Genomic DNA, 18,432 nt, shown 5'->3' on the forward strand with positions numbered 1-18,432 from the left:
GGTGATAGAGAAATGTGCGGAATATAACCAACCCTTATATATAGCTTTCATTGATTACGAGAAAGCGTTTGATTCTGTCGAAACCTCAGCAGTCACGGAGGCATTACGGAATCAGGGTGTAGACGAGCCGTATGTAAAAATACTGAAAGATATCTATAGCGGCTCCACAGCCACCGTAGTCCTCCATAAAGCAAGCAACAAAATCCCAATAAAGAAAGGCGTCAGGCAGGGAGATACGATCTCTCCAATGTTATTCACAGCGTGTTTACAGGAGGTATTCAGAAACCTGGATTGGGAAGAATTGGGGATAAAAGTTAATGGAGAATACCTTAGTAACTTGCGATTCGCTGATGATATTGCCTTGCTTAGTAACTCAGGGGACCAATTGCAATGCATGCTCACTGACCTGGAGAGGCAAAGCAGAAGAGTGGGTCTAAAAATTAATCTGCAGAAAACTAAAGTAATGTTTAACAGTCTCGGAAGAGAACAGCAATTTACAATAGGCAGTGAGGCACTGGAAGTCGTAAGGGAATACATCTACTTAGGGCAGGTAGTGACGGCGGATCCGGATCATGAGACGGAAATAATCAGAAGAATGAGAATGGGCTGGGGTGCGTTTGGCAGGCGTTCTCAGATCATGAACAACAGGTTGCCATTATCCCTCAAGAGGAAAGTATATAATAGCTGTGTCTTACCAGTACTCACCTACGGGGCAGAAACCTGGAGGCTTACGAAAAGGGTTCTACTTAAATTGAGGACGACGCAACGAGCTATGGAAAGAAGAATGATAGGTGTAACGTTAAGCGATAAGAAAAGAGCAGATTGGGTGAGGGAACAAACGCGAGTTAATGACATCTTAGTTGAAATCAAGAAAAAGAAATGGGCATGGGCAGGACATGTGATGAGGAGGGAAGATAACCGATGGTCATTAAGGGTTACGGACTGGATCCCAAGGGAAGGGAAGCGTAGCAGGGGGCGGCAGAAAGTTAGGTGGGCGGATGAGATTAAGAAGTTTGCAGGGAAGGCATGGCCACAATTAGTACATGACCGGGGTTGTTGGAGAAGTATGGGAGAGGCCTTTGCCCTGCAGTGGGCGTAACCAGGCTGATGATGATGATGATGAGGAGGAGACCCTGCAGGCGGCACTTGACGTTATTGACCACTACCTGCCACAAACTGGCATGCGGCCATCTCCAGAGAAGACAGCCTATGTGGTGATCCGAGGTTCAACGCAGGACGAAGCAGCTCTCACGCTCACTCTCGCAGGCAAAACGCTGCAGCGAGCGGAAAAATCAGTGCGCGTTCTCGGGATACCTATTGACCGCACAGGCACAGCGGATGCGTGGCTCGCAGACCTTCGTCGGACATGGCACAACACTCTGCACCTCATAAAACGAATCTGTTTCCGCATGGGCGGTGCTGGTACCGACGTATGCCGAAAGCTTGTTAGTGCTTTGCTGACATCCCTAGGGTTATAAGGAGCGCGCTGTTATGACCTGCTTGCTCGGCACTGGACACAGCTAGAGGTACTCCACAGATCAGCTCTCCGTGTTATCACAGGGCTCCCGAAACACACACGTGTCGAGGAGCTACATCGCTATGCGAAGTTGCCTACCCTCCGTGCAGCCATCGAAGCATCGAAGGCAGGACACGAGGAACGCCTGAAGCACACCAGACAAGGCAGCACTCTACTGGCCTACATGGGAAAGGATATATCAACTTTGCCACAACTGCCATCCGACATCTCACCGTGGGATGGCATTGCTGTCGTCGACACTACACCAACGCCCCGAAACTTGGGCGCCCAACATGCGCACCGCCGGGCAGCATTCGCTGCGCGTCATGTGCAGACATTGGCAGACGCACCGCCAAGCCATGAACAAGTGTACACTGACGCAGCTTTCGACCCACGCACCAGCGAAGGAGCAGTCGCCTACCACGTAGTGGGTTCTTGTGAGACACATTCTACCTTTACAACTGCTGATGCTGACGACCCAACGGAACTTGAACTCCGCGCAATAGTCTGGGCATTAGATAGAGTTTCAAGCACCACGCAAGCAAAACACATCGATATATACATCGACTCTCAGTATGCGCTGCATGCCTGCAAGTCGCGCCACACAGCATCATCGGAAGTACTCCTCGTCAAGCAGGCCTTCAGGCGTGCGGAGGCCCACGGGGTGACTGCAACACTTCAGTGGATCGCTGGTCACCAGGGCATCGAGGGAAATGAGAGAGCCCATGAGGCGGCGCGCGCCCTTCTTTCCAACCGCGTCGTTTCCCGGGATCCTTCAGAAACCCTCGCAACCAGCACAAGCAACACGACAAATGGAGCCCCGTATGACCCAGACAGAGCTCTGAGAGCAGCAGCCAACCGACGCAAGAGGGAACTCCGTGCGAGTGTGCCCTCAGACCCAGACCCACTTCCAGCGGGTATTCCCAGGTCGGGGCAGCTGCTGCTGCATAGGTTCCGTTCCGGCTTCGTCCTCACACCAGATGTGCTGGAGCGGTGGCGACAGTACCGGCCACGCCGGGAAAGACGCCCTCCATCTCCATCTCCCAACTCCCTTCCATCACAGGAACCCGGCCATCCCACAGCCTCCGCGGACCAAGAAGCGCTCCAGACGCCACACAGGTGCCCTGACTGCGACATGGCCACGCGGCCATCCGCAGCCCATTTGTTTTGGGAGTGCCGGCGACACGCTCAACAGCGGGACCACCACCTGAGGGCGGTGCGAGTGTCGTCCTACGAGGAGTGGATTAGACCGGCAACTGGCTCGATGGATTCTGACAGGGCCATTCTGGACTCTTGGCTTTCGCCAAGGACGCGCAGCTTCTAGGACGGCTCTGAATACGCCTCCCCCCTCCTCTTCCTATTCCCCATTATAGGCCTTCGCGCCATCCCTTAATAAATACATTTTGTCATCATCATCCGTTTACAGTGGTTTGTTATACAGGGTGTTCCAACTATCATGCACCAAGGTTTCAAGATATGTAAATGCCACGTATAGGTGGACAAAACCAAGGTAATGTTGTTTGCCATCGCTTGGACATACTCAAATTATTTTTTTTTTTGCATTCCGCCTAATTGCATAACAAATCAGCTTCTCAAATATTATAATTAGATAAAGAGTGTCAATAAGGCAGTTGTAGAGCAACATGAAAAACTCCCGATACAGCTTTCTGTTGCGATACAGCTGTTGCTAAAGGTGTTTTTCCGAGCGTGAAAGAAGGCAGCGAATACACGCAATGTGCCTCGAGCAGCCAGTCGCGCGGCAATTTTGCGTATATTCGCAGGCTTCGTTCACACCCGGAAAAATACTTTAATGAAGTAGAAATCTAGCAACAGAACGCTGTATCGGGAATTTTCCACGTTGCTCTAGAATTGCCTCATTCATACTTTTAATCTAATTATATAACAGTTAATTAATTAAATAAGACCCATTGTTTAATTAGGCGGAATGCAAAAAAGTAATCTGAGTATCTCCAAGCGACGACAAGCAACATCACCTTGATTCTGTCCAACTAAGTGGCATTTTCGTGTTATCAAATTTTGGTGCATCCATAGTTGGGACACCCTGTATATTCATCTCGACGTCCTACGTCTACTACTTTCTGGCCCATTAGGGAGGATACACTTAGGAAGGCGCATTAACCCCGTTTTATTGGACGCATCACACGTATGCAATGCTCAGTTAAGATTACAAAATGCGTTGCTGTTAACGGAAACGCCGCTTGCATCCCTGTCGCGTTGAGGATAGCGGCGCGGCGCTGATACGAATGCGACGAAGACGCGCGGTATGACGCGACTTCCGACACAAGGTGCGGTGCGTCGTAAAGTTGGCTGCTCCGACTGCTGGAAATTCTTGGAACATTCTTCTGTAACTTTTTGGAAGCGGTTGTTTGTGCGAAGTCGGGGGCCGCACGTAGAATCGTAACACTCGTAGGAAACGCGAAGTCGTCGCAGCGCGTTAAATTAACTGTGAGTTGAGGATCGTGGTAACGGTAAGCTAAAACACTCTGTCAGAGCGTTTGCAACACACTGGATTGCACTACGAGTACGTTGCAATATTGTGTGTCCCTTTCAGGCGCAGGTGCCGAAAGCGGGCTTCGCTTTACGCTCGCAGCCGATAGTTGCGTCGAAACTGCGTCGCTACGTCACAGGGGCCACAGGAGCCGCCAGTTCCACGAGGGGTGTCGCAGGTGCCCCAAAGGGGGCGAGTGAACTGCTCGGCGGTGGTACCGCAGTGAGTGCGTCACACAGCGCTTCCCCAGGTAGGTGGATGGCCTATTTGTTACTGCAGTTCTCAAATGAGAGTAGCAGTATTGTAAAAAAATATATGATGCTGTTAATTTAAAGGCCAACTGCAACGATATTTCACTTATGGTAAATTTGCTGTGAATGAGTATTGTGTACCAGTGAACCAATCTTGAGAAAGCCGCAGGGTTGGTAACAACATATGTTTTTGTTGTTTGCTGCCTTGGAAGAAAACCTAAGCATACGGCGCGTGCACCTGGTGGTTGTCGCTATGACGTAAGCTCCAGCACGTTGCCTCAGGGATTTTTCAGTGCGCCGCTGGCGCCGCCTCATCTCGGCGGTCAAGCCGAGGAGCCATGGCTAGCTGCAGATATCCCTAGCCCTTTTTTTTGTCAGTCGTGGAAGCGTTTGAATTTTCCACTGTGGCAATTGTTGCTTCGTCTCAGCATCGCACCCACACACCAAAGTTTCGTCCCTTCTGATGATCCTCCATGTAAGGGCCGTTCGTCAGGTGACGAATCCGCTTATTTCGCTCTCTCCACAAAATTAAAAAAAAAATACTGTTAAAGGTCCCCGATTTTTGCGCGATTGCTTAAACAAAGCTCGAATCTCACAAAGGAGCTCGACTGGTTTCGGAAAAGAGACTTCCAGGAGATACTTGCTAAGTGGCAGGACCGCGAGAACCGCTGTAGTGCTGTGCAAGGGGACTATTTCCAAGGTGACATAATTTGTATACGGATAAATAGGCTAGTTTCTTCAAAACAGTCCGGCTCAAAACATTTTGGTACCACCTAGTACGTGTCATATTGCCTCATGATGCACAAGACCAGGGAATGGAGAAGGAGGAGATGAAGTTTCCTCAGACCACACACCGGCCGACACATTGCATGCAGTGTAAATGTTTGATGACTCAACGCTAATTCATAATGAACCTTATTGCAAACAGGATGGCACAGGAAGGAAACAGGTAGACGCGCTCGAGACAAGAAGCACCGCTATCCCGCTAATGCGTTGGGCTGAGCTCAACGTCAATCATAAGTGTATAGGGCGGCAAGGTGGGCTAGTTGGCGGATGTCCATCTGTCCCCTTCTCCTGTCCGTGTGTTTTTAGCGCAATACCCCTTTTTACAAGTATGCAGGGTGATCATTTTTAAGTTTTATGCAATTTTTAAAAATCGCCTGTGGCAGATTGCATAATTGCTGTCCTTGAGCAGGATTATTCGAAGAGGCGGACATTACTAACACCAGAAATCGAAACACACGTTCAAATAATTAACAAAAATTCAGTAATTAACGTTTTAGTGTGTTACCTTACGGCACACATTGCAATTTACGCATTTTAGCCGGTGAGCTTGCAAGACGTATCGACTCGAAATTAATTTCCAGGATGACACCAGTTTCGAGACATTATTTCCCAAAGTGTGGAACGAAACACACAGCCGTTCCACTTACTTCTGGGCTTCATTGTATAAAAGAGCGTCTTGTGAAAAAATGGAACCACAATCCATTTTTTACGGCAGGTTTGATGGCGCATATCTCCAAACTAGCGTCAATCTAGAAATTCATTACAAGTCGACGCGCCTTGCAAGCTTACCGGCTACAATTAGCAACCGTAAAGTAACTAACTCAAAAGAATTAGTGGATTTTCGTTAATTAGTTGAATATGTTTTTCGATTTCTCGTGCAAATAATGTCCGCCTCTCGGAATAATCCAACTCAACGACTAGAATTATGTTATCTTGAACAGGCTATTTTTAAAAAATTCAATAAAGCTAAAGAAGGAACACCCTGTACGTCTGCGATAAAGAGAATATAGACACCGAACATTCAGTAAAGCGAAGACAAATCTCCCGTCTTTCAGGATAAGTTTGCTTATCATAGTCCGACTAAGGTACATCCAGTACATCTTCATAATCATAGATTTGAAGGACGAACGACACTTAAGTGGTTATATCTATTACTTCGTTAGAACGATTAGCTTACTTAGCCGACATTGGCGGCCAGCAAAGGCATGGACATGTAGTTAGTATGAACAGGATAAACCGATTAAAAAACCTGCTGCGCACCGCCGAAGGACAGCTAAGGATTGTTTCCCTCATGTCTTTGTCAGCAGCGCGACTGCTTTCTCTATTGCAGCTACCAGCGCTTACCCATCTTCGCAGTCGTCTTGCGAGAGTGTTTCCTGAGCGTGTCGGTGGATCGCTGAAAGTCTCGGCTTTCTTTTAAAAATTATAGTGTCCCCATATATAGCTAACCATGCACGAGAACACTACTGATATCGTACTACACTCGTCGCCCTACGCAAGCGGACGCCCAAACAGAAAAAAAAGAAAAATAAATAATTATTAACGGTCGTGTCCAGTCAACGACATCCATTTGATTCGGAGGCTAGCAGGGTTCCGCCAGCACATTCACGGAAAGCTAATAAGCCGAGCAATCGCCGAGAATGAGAGCAGTGGTCGTAATTGGTAACTTTAGAAGAACTTTTTACTGGGAGAGTTGGTGTATGGCAATGTTTTAGGAAGGGTTGCCCCTATAAGAAAGAACAAACGCAGGAAAAAACGAGCTAAAAGAAAACAGCGCAATTTGTAACTATCGATTTCATTTTTCGTTCCGATCATTCGATGCGCCGCGAGTACTCGATCCGGCAGTAACGGCGGCAGGGCTTTCACAGAGCCAACGAAGAAGGTCGAAAAGAATTAAAATTTTAAATGAATCGTCGTATAGTTCCATGGTTTTGTGCAGCAGACTGTCATGGCCGAGTTTAGACGGCGCAGCAAGCATCGCTTTAACTTCATAGAGAAAGCGACGGGATTCTTCGACCAGTACATGTAAATAAAATTACTCTACGTGATCGTCCTCTCTCGCCCTTATCGCATGCTCATATGCAGTTTGTTGAAGCTTTAGCTTGACGACAATCATCTGAGCGTCGCTATGCTCCTCCACAGTACAGTTCATTCCCCTTCTGCTATAGCTGCAGCAAGTTCTGTCGTTGATGATTTCCGCACAAGACACCAGAAGCATGCATTAGACATTGCACCGTTGAAAGCACGTCTTGATTGTTTTAAGTATTCTTTTTTACCTCTCAGTATACAAGCATGTATTAAGTTGGATGGTTTGCTTAGAGACTTAAGAGTGGCGTTGTTTGCTTGAGAAATTGTTGTATTTATTGGCTTTTAGTCACTCAGGCCATATGTTGGCGATTACCTACGTTTTTGTTGTACAACGAAGTACTTCTCGTAATCAAGAGTTTTTTTAATTGCTTTTCTTCTGTTTACCCATTCCTGCTATGTCTCGTTTCTGAGACAGCAGTATCCGTAAAAAGAAAAAAAAAGGAAGACGAAGAAGAAGAAAAATAAAACCAAAGTAACCTGTTGTGCACACAAGAGCGCTGGAGACTACGAGAACCGGCAGCGTTGGCAGAGTGTGGCAAGATGTGTCAGCGCTAGAGTTTGTGGTTAGGAGCGGTTTGCGCCGCCAAATTTAGGCTGATTTGGCGAAAATGATGAGTAAATCTTCAATGCACTAATCTAGTCTCGTTGTATGCATCAAAAGGGGAATTTTGCTTCGTTCAAAAGAGGTTTTGAGTGCGCATGTTTTTGTGGGAATTCGTTACAGATATTGGTTTGTTATGACTAGTCTCATAATAAAAAGGTATGACTGTATTTATCGCATCAAATTTGACCTGCCCGCCCGGTATATTTCCTCAAATGTATTCTGAACATAAGTTTGGACCTCCATCTATAAACTCCGAATTATTTTCCTTGATTTTCCCGCAAAGATAATAAATTGTGTGCTAGAACGGTTTCGAAAATGCACTGTATATAGGCTATGAGGGACGCCGCAGTCAAGAACAATAATTTTGACCACCTCTGGTTCTTTAGCGTGCAACCAAGGCACCGGTACACGAGCATAATGCAAAGAAGGGTAAGGCGTGCAGACACGGACACAAGAGAAGTGAACAATACGAACGCCGACTATCAACTCTTAGCGACCGTTGATATTCGGCGTTCGTGTTGTACGCTTCTCTTGTGTCCGCATCTGCGCACCTTACCCTTCTTTGCATTGTGAATCCTCACCAACTAGCTCAGCTTTCTGTCGTTCTGAGGTAGACGAGCGGCCTTTGATTCCACCCCTATCGGAACGCGGCCTCTACGGCCAGGATTCGAGCCCGTGGCCTCGTACTCAAGAGCACGACACCATATAACCACTTAGCCACCGCAGGGGTTGGGTGATGTCCATAAAAGAGTAGAACGACTCAGTTAAGGTGTTGCTGGAAACATAGACCGGACCTCCATTTATCGACTCACTTCAAGAAGTAGCTGTAAGAAGCCGAGCTACTTATGATGTTATCGCGTGAAGCAGCACAAGAACAAGTAGAGTGAACGGACAAAGCAACCGTTGATCCAGTTTTGTGTGATGTGCACTACTTCGCGCGTGAAGATGACTGGTCATCAAAACACCCATTTGTCGACATTGCCGGCGGCTAGTCATGCTTTTTGTTTTCTTTCCAGTGCGTTCTCATGAAATTCTGGGTTGCTTGTACGCGTGTGTGTGCCGATGTCATAAAAAATATACCGGTCGCAAGTGGGTCTTCACGCGGTGTCAATCTCAGGTCGGTCTGGTCGTCACGAAGTTACTTTTTTATCAGATAAAACCGCGGCGGGGTTCGAACGCGTGGCTATAGGGTGTGAGCTTGGGTGACGTGGCGTGAACCGCTGCACGGCGCCGGTTCGATGTAACAGAACAGTACAAGCATGTTGCGCCGGTTGACGTAGGCATGGCGAGGCAGTTGGACCGGCCACTTTGCAGTTACTTCGCGGAAGGCTGCAGTCTGACGTTGCAGGCGCTGTAACGATGTGCAGCGACGGAAAGACATCGTTCTCTGTGTGCGCAGCCAGATTCCCTGTACGATGAAATATATTTTTTTACAAGTTCTCCACTTTGCTTAAAGAAAACCAGAAGGGTCAGGACTAAAGGCGCAAGCATGCACCTGACTGAGGTCCTGACCCCTGTACAATCTGCGCTCCAGCGGAGCAATCAGGACAGCGTAAGAATAAGGAGAAAAAGGAAAAAAAAGGAAGTGGGGGGGGGGGGGGGGGCAGGCTTTAACAAGGAATTCATGAGGCAAGTTCGAGAAAAAATACTATACGCTGCAAGCTAAGAAAAACAAGCACAGGATGTGCAACCATAAAAACAGCATGAGGAACACAGTTTCGGCGAATAATAAAAAAAACGTAATTAACCATATTTGTAGTACTGCTATTGCAGTTGTTAACGTCACGATTTGCAACAGTACGCATTCGGGAACAAGCGTAGTAATCAGGAAAAAAAACAGATGTAGGCATAGTAAAGAATAGTTCTTTACTATGCCTTACATAGAAAAACGCTACATTATTCATTGGGCTCCAAGCGGCAAGAATAAGCACTTAGAACTCACTCCGTAAATACACACAGAATTCCGCACAAGACGCCGGAGTCACGCATTAGGCATTGCACCGTTGAAAGCACGTCTTGATTGTTTTAAGTATTATTTTGTCCCTCCTAGTAGACAAGTATGTATTAAGTTGGATGGTTTGCTTAGAGACTTAACAGTGGCGTGCAAGCATGTAGCGCAACAGGGACACGCTAGTCAGTGGCAGCGTCAGTGAATTAGCAGTGTCTGCACATCCTAATATGTTGTTAGCACAATTTAAATAACATAAAAAACATGGAGGAATGCTTGTGCAAACGTACTTAGTGAGAAAACGCGGGTTCCACTTGAATGTCGCAATGACATCTCATTAGTAAGATCTTGGTGAGGGCTAGACTAGACCTTTTTCGCGCTGTTTCACCTCAGTTCTAAGACATCTCATTTTCTCTCAAAATCGGTACCGTAGTTTGTGTGTTTTTAGTGTTTGAGCTACTATTATAGTTTATTCATAACGCCTGCGCTTCGCAAACAACCAACTTCATAGAATTTGTGCTTTGTAAAAATAATCTTGTACTGTTTAGAATTTTTTTTTTATTGTCGAAATAAAAGAAGCGCTCGAGGTTAGTAATCAGGCACACACCTTAGGTGAGTGCCTGTTCTTTTTCGGTGATATATCACCCGCGCCTGACGAATTTTCGCCGAAGTTTGGACTATGATATTTTATGATTCTGCAATACGCAAGACCAACGAGCAGGAATTCGCCAGGGCATAACAGTTAAGGCTCATTCCGTCGCTGTTCATTCGCGCCGGTGTGAACGCAGTTTACTTATTTGTTTATTTATTCAATATTTATTTATTGATTTAGTCCTCAAGGTACACGAATACATTACAGAGGGAAGGTGCGATAGAATAGGCACATATAAAACAAAACGAGCAAATAATCATAACACGGTGACGTTGGATTACTTTATTTTATTAGTAAAATTACGCAATACGCAAACCGCTTAAAAATAGCCTAAGAAGTGCAAGAACGACGTTGCACGATAGCTACAGACAAGCTCATCAAGAAAGAGTAAGTAGTGAAATTTCTTGAAAAGAATGAGGATCATGGTTAGAAACCGCGGAAGCTGGTTCAAACCTTTTTCGGTAAAAATGCGAGTGAGTTTGCAAACGTGTTCCGTATGGGTTTGCCGACCATCTGAGGATAATTAAGACGCGCCGATACGAACGGCGCCGGACGGGTCGATATGTGAGGGCAGATGCGGGGCGTGATGTCTGTACTACGAGTGCATTGAGATATAAGGCGCGTGGATAGCGTTGACACCTCCCAGAAGCGCTGGCATTCATGGAATGGAAAGCTTACCTTTCAATATCTTACGACAGCGTAAAACTGCTGTTATCGTCTCTGGCGTCTTTGAACACAACAACCCCTTTAATATAACAATATTTTCTTCTTCACCCCGCTTATCTAGACGCGTCACGTTACACAGTTTGAGTGTTCCGCCGAGTAACAACGCTTATGGATAACGACTAGTGCAATTTAATGGAGTGAAAGTCGAACGAGATGCCACGCAACGTGAAAGTAACAACAGGATTTTCAGGCGCATTTAAAGATAAAAATATCTGCCCCATAAAAACGGCTAAACTTCGCGCACACTTTTTGTTCTTGATTACTTTTTAATTTAATTTCAGTGTATGTAGCACCATGTTGTAGGTTATGTTACTTGTATTATCATCTATCCTCTTGCTGTTAAATATTACCTATACTGATTCACTGTTCATATTTTGCTTTTCGTGCTTATTTTTTCTGAGTAGAAATGAATTTATCATTTCTTCGTTGCTTTGTAAAACTTACTGCTTGTTCTTGCATATCCTTTAGTTTAGATCCCCGACTAGCCTTTGGCTATGGTTTTAAGCAGTTTCGCCTATTTTTATGTATTGTAATCAAAAAGTGTAATAAATGAAAAGGAAGAAAGAGAGAGAGACAGAAAGCGAATTAGAGGTAGCAGTCAAGATAAGCAAGACACGTTTAGAGTATTGGCGGAACAAGCAGGGAAGAGATTGACAGAACCGCAGTCGTTACGGGCGTAGGTAACGATAGAGTATAGAGATGGAGGTTTTAAGGAAGAGAGAAAAGATCAATAACTGATAGGGAAAATGCTAGGCTGCTATGCGTGTATTTTATACTGATTAACTCAAGCAGGCTTGTCGCGGCCTTGTTTCAAAGAGGATGGCAATAGAAATCGTCATGATCAACAACACCATCATTATAATACTAATGGAAGTGAAGTAGCTGGTCTGGTAAGATATAACGTAGGCGTACGCCATGCGTGCCAAGCTGTCAGAAGTAGCCAGACAGGCCAATGCTGAGTACAATGGTCCAACCAAAATAAAGGTCCAGTAATATATTTTGGAGGGTGGGGTGCACGGGGAGGGGTTGCCCTACTAATAAATGCTGAAGTTGAGGGTTTAGGAATCTGAAATGAGTGCACTTCACTGGGCGCCTGGATCGAGTACACGAAGTGTGCCTTATCGGGGATTCGATCGTGGCCGCGACCGCGGCCACGTTTCCAGTGGGGGCGGCATCCAAAAACGCTCGCGTATCTTGTATTCGGTGCACGCTGGACAGCCCCATGTGGTCAAAATTTATCCAGAATCCTCACTACGGCGTGCCTCATAATCAGATCGTGTTGCCGATGCGCCCTGTCGACCTTTTATTACAGAGCCGACTTCCGGGGACCGCAAAGGCACGCTGATCGACGCCAGTGCCACCAAGTGGACTTCGATGGCGACCCGTAAGAACACAGCGGCGTCCCTTCAGGTCGCTACGAAGGTGTTTGGAATCGCCGCGGCTCGAGGGCGCCTAACGAGCACTGATCCTCAAGCCCGAGGTCGCAAAGCCACCGGTGTGGAGGATTTGCCTAATGGAAGTTCGACTACAAGCACGATTTTCAGCTCGCACTCGCGCTCGGCGGTACTTGTTCGGTTACGATAAAGTTTACGCCTGGCTTTTTTAAACCCGGAAGCCGCTTTCTGGAAACGCGCACTTAAACCGACTGATTCAACACATTACGGCGCCTGCTGCAATGGTGTGGATAACGGCAACGTGGATTCACGAAAAAAAAAAAAGTGTATACTCTTGTCGCATCTCGTTTAACGGGCAAATAAAAAAAAAATAACAGTTTCGCCTGAAAGGCGAAGCATCGATTGCGATAGTAAATTAGTAAACACAGCTATACGAAGTTAGGATAGTAGTTTTATCAGCCGTATAAACTTTGAAACGTTCGCTTACTAACTGGATTAACAAGCACGGTGTAAGGGACACAAGCAAATATGAACACATTGCACTCGGTGAGCGTGGACACTCCCGGTCAAGACAGTGCAAGCAAGCGCGCCAGCAGCAGCGAGCGAAGTGATCGTGCGGTCTGTCGCGTCAACGTAAGAGCGGCGAGAACCCAGCGCGCACGAAGGCATGGGCCGTGTGCAGAACCCGTTCAAGATGAACGCGCGTTACTACGCGCGGCCCTGCAAAGTACGCATGTGGTACGCACTTGTTGGCGGAGTCGAAGCCGTCCTCTCCTCCTTCCCGCGCTGCCTGCCCGCTCTCCTCTATTGGTGGCGAGGAGTTACGCAGTCGCCATCTGCCGGAAGCGCCTTCCTTGCGTAGTATGAGGGATCACGCGGCGCGCTCCTCATAGGTTTCGCTTACGGCGCTCAATAAAAACAACACGCGGCAGCCCTCCTGGACATTTATGTAGGTATACTCTCAAAACTAGGGAAGTCTTTGACTGTCGATATAATAATCTTGGGCAAACTGAAAGTACAGAATCGTTCACAGAAGCTCTTTACCGAATACGTACAGTGAACGCCACTATGCGCGGTCGCCGCGACGGAGCCTTCCGAACCGGCTTCTTGCGTGAAAGGTAGCCAACGCTGAGAGTAAACTATGTGAAATATGTTCTTACAGTGGGCTGTCTGTATAACCAAATGGGGCATAACAGAACGAAGCCTCAATCCAGCGTCGCACGGGTTTGCAGCGACCGACTGCGCGTCTGCATTCATGTCCGCGCACAATGTTTTGCTTTTATTGTGATCGCGTTTTCGCACCATGCCGTGAGCTTTAGGCCGCAGCATGTGAGCATTTGACAGTACATTAGCAACCATTGTTGACGCTGCCAGAACTATTCAAAAATAATTCTGTTATAGAGACTTCGACGCCTACCTACGGCGACTGTGATGTGCCGTCGTGACGATTCAATATTTTTTTGTCTTCTAAATTCTTGGACATTTCAATATTATTTCTCAAGTTGCGTTGCACTGTATGTTTATCGGTCTTCTCAGCGTTCGATTTCCCTCTGCTTCTTTTTCGTAATCCAGTGCATTAATTCATAACACAAACATGACCATATGTCGTGCCTTTTTTATTGCGAAAGCAATACTGCTTGCACTTTCGGCCCATCGGTGGTCGTGGCTCTTCCTTACACAGCTGCGTGTCACGTGACCATGTGACGTCACGCCAGACCGAGAGACGGGGCCCCAGCTCGCGGCATCGATGGTGGAGGCGAAGCCTTGCGCGCCGCTGCTGCGGCGCTACCGAGAGAGGGCGCTCGCTGGTGTGACGTCACGCCAGACCTAGAAACGGGGCCCCAGCTCGCGGCATCGATGGTGGAGGTGAAGCCTTGCGCGGCGCTACTGCGGCGCTACCGAGAGAGGGCGCGCGCTGGTGTGACGTCACGCTAGGAGGATAAATGGGGCTACAGCTCGACTCCTCGCAGTGGTCGGCGCGCTGCCTTGCTGCCTTAACCAAGCTAAGCCTTCAGCCAATTTTAATGTGCGTCTTACCGCTTTCTTTCCGTTCCAGTGAACTTGCCAGTATCTAGCATCAGCAAGTTCATAGACCAAACCGTCATGGCATTAGCCGGGCAGCGGGCGCGCGTCTCAGTGCGCGTTTTCTGCTACTCAACGAACATCGCGCAGTCCCGGTGCCGTAGCAGAAATCTTCCTCGCGTCTGTGTTCGCTGCATACCCGAGTTGTAGCCGATGGCTGTCTGCCGGTTCTAAGTTTCGGCAGCCAAGCTTCACGCAGCTCCTTGCCCTGCGGCTACGTGTGAATAAGGCTGACACCGGGCTTCGTTGCGTACGTCCGGCACTGCTGCACCGAGCAGTAGCCTACCATGCTGCAAACCTCCAAAGGCAGCCACTACCTGTTATAGTACTTTCAAATGTTGTCAAGCAGACACCCAAGGCGGCAAAGCCTCACCACTTAATCAGAACCGCGGCGCAGGTGGGACTTTAAACTTTCGTTTTCAGCTCGCTTCGGCGCTTCCGAAGCAGCCGACGTGGTCGCTGTGTCCATGTGATCCCTCATGCCACGTCACGTCGACGGTGGCGCTAGCTTTTCCGGTGGTGGAGCTCGCCCCCGATATGCGCGAGAGATTGAGCTGCAATCCGCCTTTTGCGATGCATTGTGGCGCCATCGTGCGCTGGCCACGAGAAACAATTTGGCAGGCGCCGCTGCGCGCTGCGACAGCCGCCCCACGCGAGACTCGCGACCAAACAAGCAGCGTATGAGACAAGACCGAAACAACGTGTACGCGCCGTCATATTTTGTCATCGTCAGCTAGCCATCGAGCCCGCTGGTGAGTGATTTGTACCCGGAGGTTTCCTCAGCGTGACGAACGGCTGGAAGAAGAGCTTTGGGAACGCTTTACAAGCTCCTCCTTGGCCTGAAACCGCTGCACCTGTGGCGTAAAATGAATAAGTAATAAAACAGTATGAGTACGCACAGAAACGCGTGACTCGAATAGGGCATGAGGTGTAGTTGCTAGGGTGAATATCACGTTCCACTACTGCATGTCTTGCTTTATGGTGTGCCATGCTAAACGTACCTGCATACACAGGAAGTGGGTAGGCCAACAGAATGCCAAGTTGCATACGTTATTTACCCACATAAAATGTGTGTATATCCACAAAAATGCAAAAAAAGATGGTCAGAATGAGAAAAATCGGTGATACCCCGTTCGAGGGGCACCTACCTCTTAGTACGCGCCGCGGTACAAACATAGCAATCGACCGCGCCTTTTTTTTTTTTTTGAGCTGGCGCGGGTACACAAACAGCGTCGGTATTGTCACGTAGTAGTGACGTCAAGGAACACAGTAGCAATACTGTGAATGACGAAATTAACTTTTATTGGCCGAACCTGTGCCCACAAAAACAGGCTACACTTAAAGCACGACGATAGCGGCGAACAGAGTGGCGATCGTCGAAATCTGATCAACGGGTCAATCGCGTCAGCTTTTTCTTTTATACACGAGCGATAGAACGGTCGAGAGTAATCGCTGGTGCCCGCGTGTCTTCCAGAAAGTTCTACATAATTCGCGTCGCGCATGCATGCAATCAGATTACGCGAGGTTCGGCGACAACAGACACCGGATAGAACGACTTATAACATTCGAGAAACTTCCGATACATGCGGGCGCATCCCGCACTGAGCGATAACATTTGTTTGACGGCGAAAAGCGGCAGTGGCTTAGCTCGGCTCTGCCAGGATATACGTACCGAAAGCTAAGGCATAGCATGGTTAGCCTTGGTTAAACTCGATTGCAAGTCCAGGTTAGTCTGGTTGTCTAGCTATGTTGCGGCGTTTAGCCAGTCGTTCGGCGCCCTGTTCGTCTGTTTCCTGGGCGATTCGTTTCCTCTTCATCTCGTTCCGATGTCGATTCCAGGCCTATTCCTGCTTATCAGAGTAAATTAAATTTAATTATGGGGTTTTACGCGCTAAAACCACTTTATGATTATGAGGCACGCCGTAGTGGAGGACTCCGGAAATTTCGACCACCTGGGGTTCTTTAACGTGCGCCTAAATCTAAGTACCACGGGTGTTTTTCGCATTTCGCCTCTATCGAAATGCGGCCGCCGTGGCCTGGATTCAATACCGCGACGTCGTGCTCAGTAGCCCAACGCCATGGCCACTGAGCAACAAAGGTGGCTACCTATCAGAATTGTCGCCGTCCATACTGCCGCCTCAACTGTGGTTGTGGCGCACGCGAGCTCTCCTTTTCAATCCTCCGACATGTTGTCAGGCATGCGACGCAGCTGGCGAAGCGAGCGGAGGCGAGCGCAACGACGAGGAACGCGGGGTGACGCCATACCAAACGGTGGCGGCGGAAAGGCGCGGCGCCGCGGCGCTGCGCAGCGGCGGAACACCTGTGGCTTGGTGCTACTAGTGGCGCATGTGCAGTAATGACTAGGGAGCGAGAGAGAGAAAATCCGCGGCGAGGCGCGCGTTGTGATGTCATGTGCCTCCTTGGAGCACTGCTACAGCGAAATCGCAAGTTCGCGGCCAGTAAAGCTTTCGCTTTAAGAGATGAACGAGTACACGTGTCAATATGAAGTTCAGGTGTGTGGGCGACAGCGGAGGTGCCCCTGGAATGTGTCAGTTACACATTAAGACGCGCCACTCGACTCCAGAAGATGCCTCACAGGAAAATGAGCCTTAGTATATACCGTACTACATCCCGATTCGCTAAACGAACATAAAAACCTTCTGCAAGTAAATATTACTTGGTGCCGACAAGAATGACGAAACGACAACTAGCAACGATTGCTAACTAGCACTATCAGATACTTCCACAGTGCACATTGTCAGCCCGGCAGTGCAAGTGAGCTTGGCTTAGATAACTACGCCGACATCACGAGCATTAGCTGAACGTTTATAAAGCTCCAAGTGTGCACGGTGTCAACTTGAGAAATGACGGCGTTCTAGCGAAGGACGCACAGAGACGATAGAAAAAAAAAAAAAAAAACTTCGTCTTTCACTCAACCAGGTCGCGCGAGCTCAGAGATTGTTTGTTTCGCTAGCTCAAACATACATTTGAGTTTTCGTCTAGATTACTCGTATGAGTGAGTATTGACAAAAACAGAGACGTAAACTGCATATGCATATACGTACAGTCGCGGACAGATTAACATGGACCACGGCGAAGGCGGCCGGAGCGGCTGAGGGGCTGGCGCTGCTATCACGCTTTGCGCGCTCACGACAAGAATACCCCGAGTGACGTCAAACTTCGCATCCGCACCCTCACTCTCGCGCTGGTGCATGTCACGCTTGATAATTTCTAGTGCGGCGTTCGGCTGCTGACGGTCGGGACGAAGGGGCACGTGAATCGCTGTCGCGCAGTAGCGGACGGCCGCAGGCAACCAAACAGCCGCGCTGTGAATAAACAAAAACTCGATGTTTATTGTTTTTGTCGACGATTTGCAGTCGCGGACACCATAAAATGAAGCATGGCTTCAGCGAAAAAACGTGGACCAGTGCCAACTAGTGAAAAGGCGCCTGGTGTCGAGACGTCTGCTCTTGCGTGCGCGTCCCCTTTTAGCTCGCAGCCTCTCCAAACCTTTACTATCGGCTTTAGTATTGCTGACGCCGCTTAAGCCACAACGTCTGATTCGCTGCCGGAAAAGGTTGTCAGAGGTGCAATTGTTCTCTGCGCCTAGCTCACGCTGCATCTGACGGCTGCCATCTTAAAGCCGCAGGCCCTATACATTTTTGTTTATTTTTTTCTGTCGCGTGACCACAATACCGCGCAGACGAAGGATCGTTGCTGCGTGTCGTCTGCTAGACTGAGAATTATACGTGCGCGACAGGTGATTGGAATGACCGTGCGCGACCCACTCTTTATATTTACCCATGCTATCTCACACTGCTGGTTTTATTCACAGTAGGTGAATCTGCTTCGGTAGGCTTTCGCCTATAATTACTG

Source organism: Dermacentor andersoni, chromosome 2 (genome assembly GCF_023375885.2).
Source record: "Dermacentor andersoni chromosome 2, qqDerAnde1_hic_scaffold, whole genome shotgun sequence".
NCBI lineage: Eukaryota > Metazoa > Arthropoda > Arachnida > Ixodida > Ixodidae > Dermacentor > Dermacentor andersoni.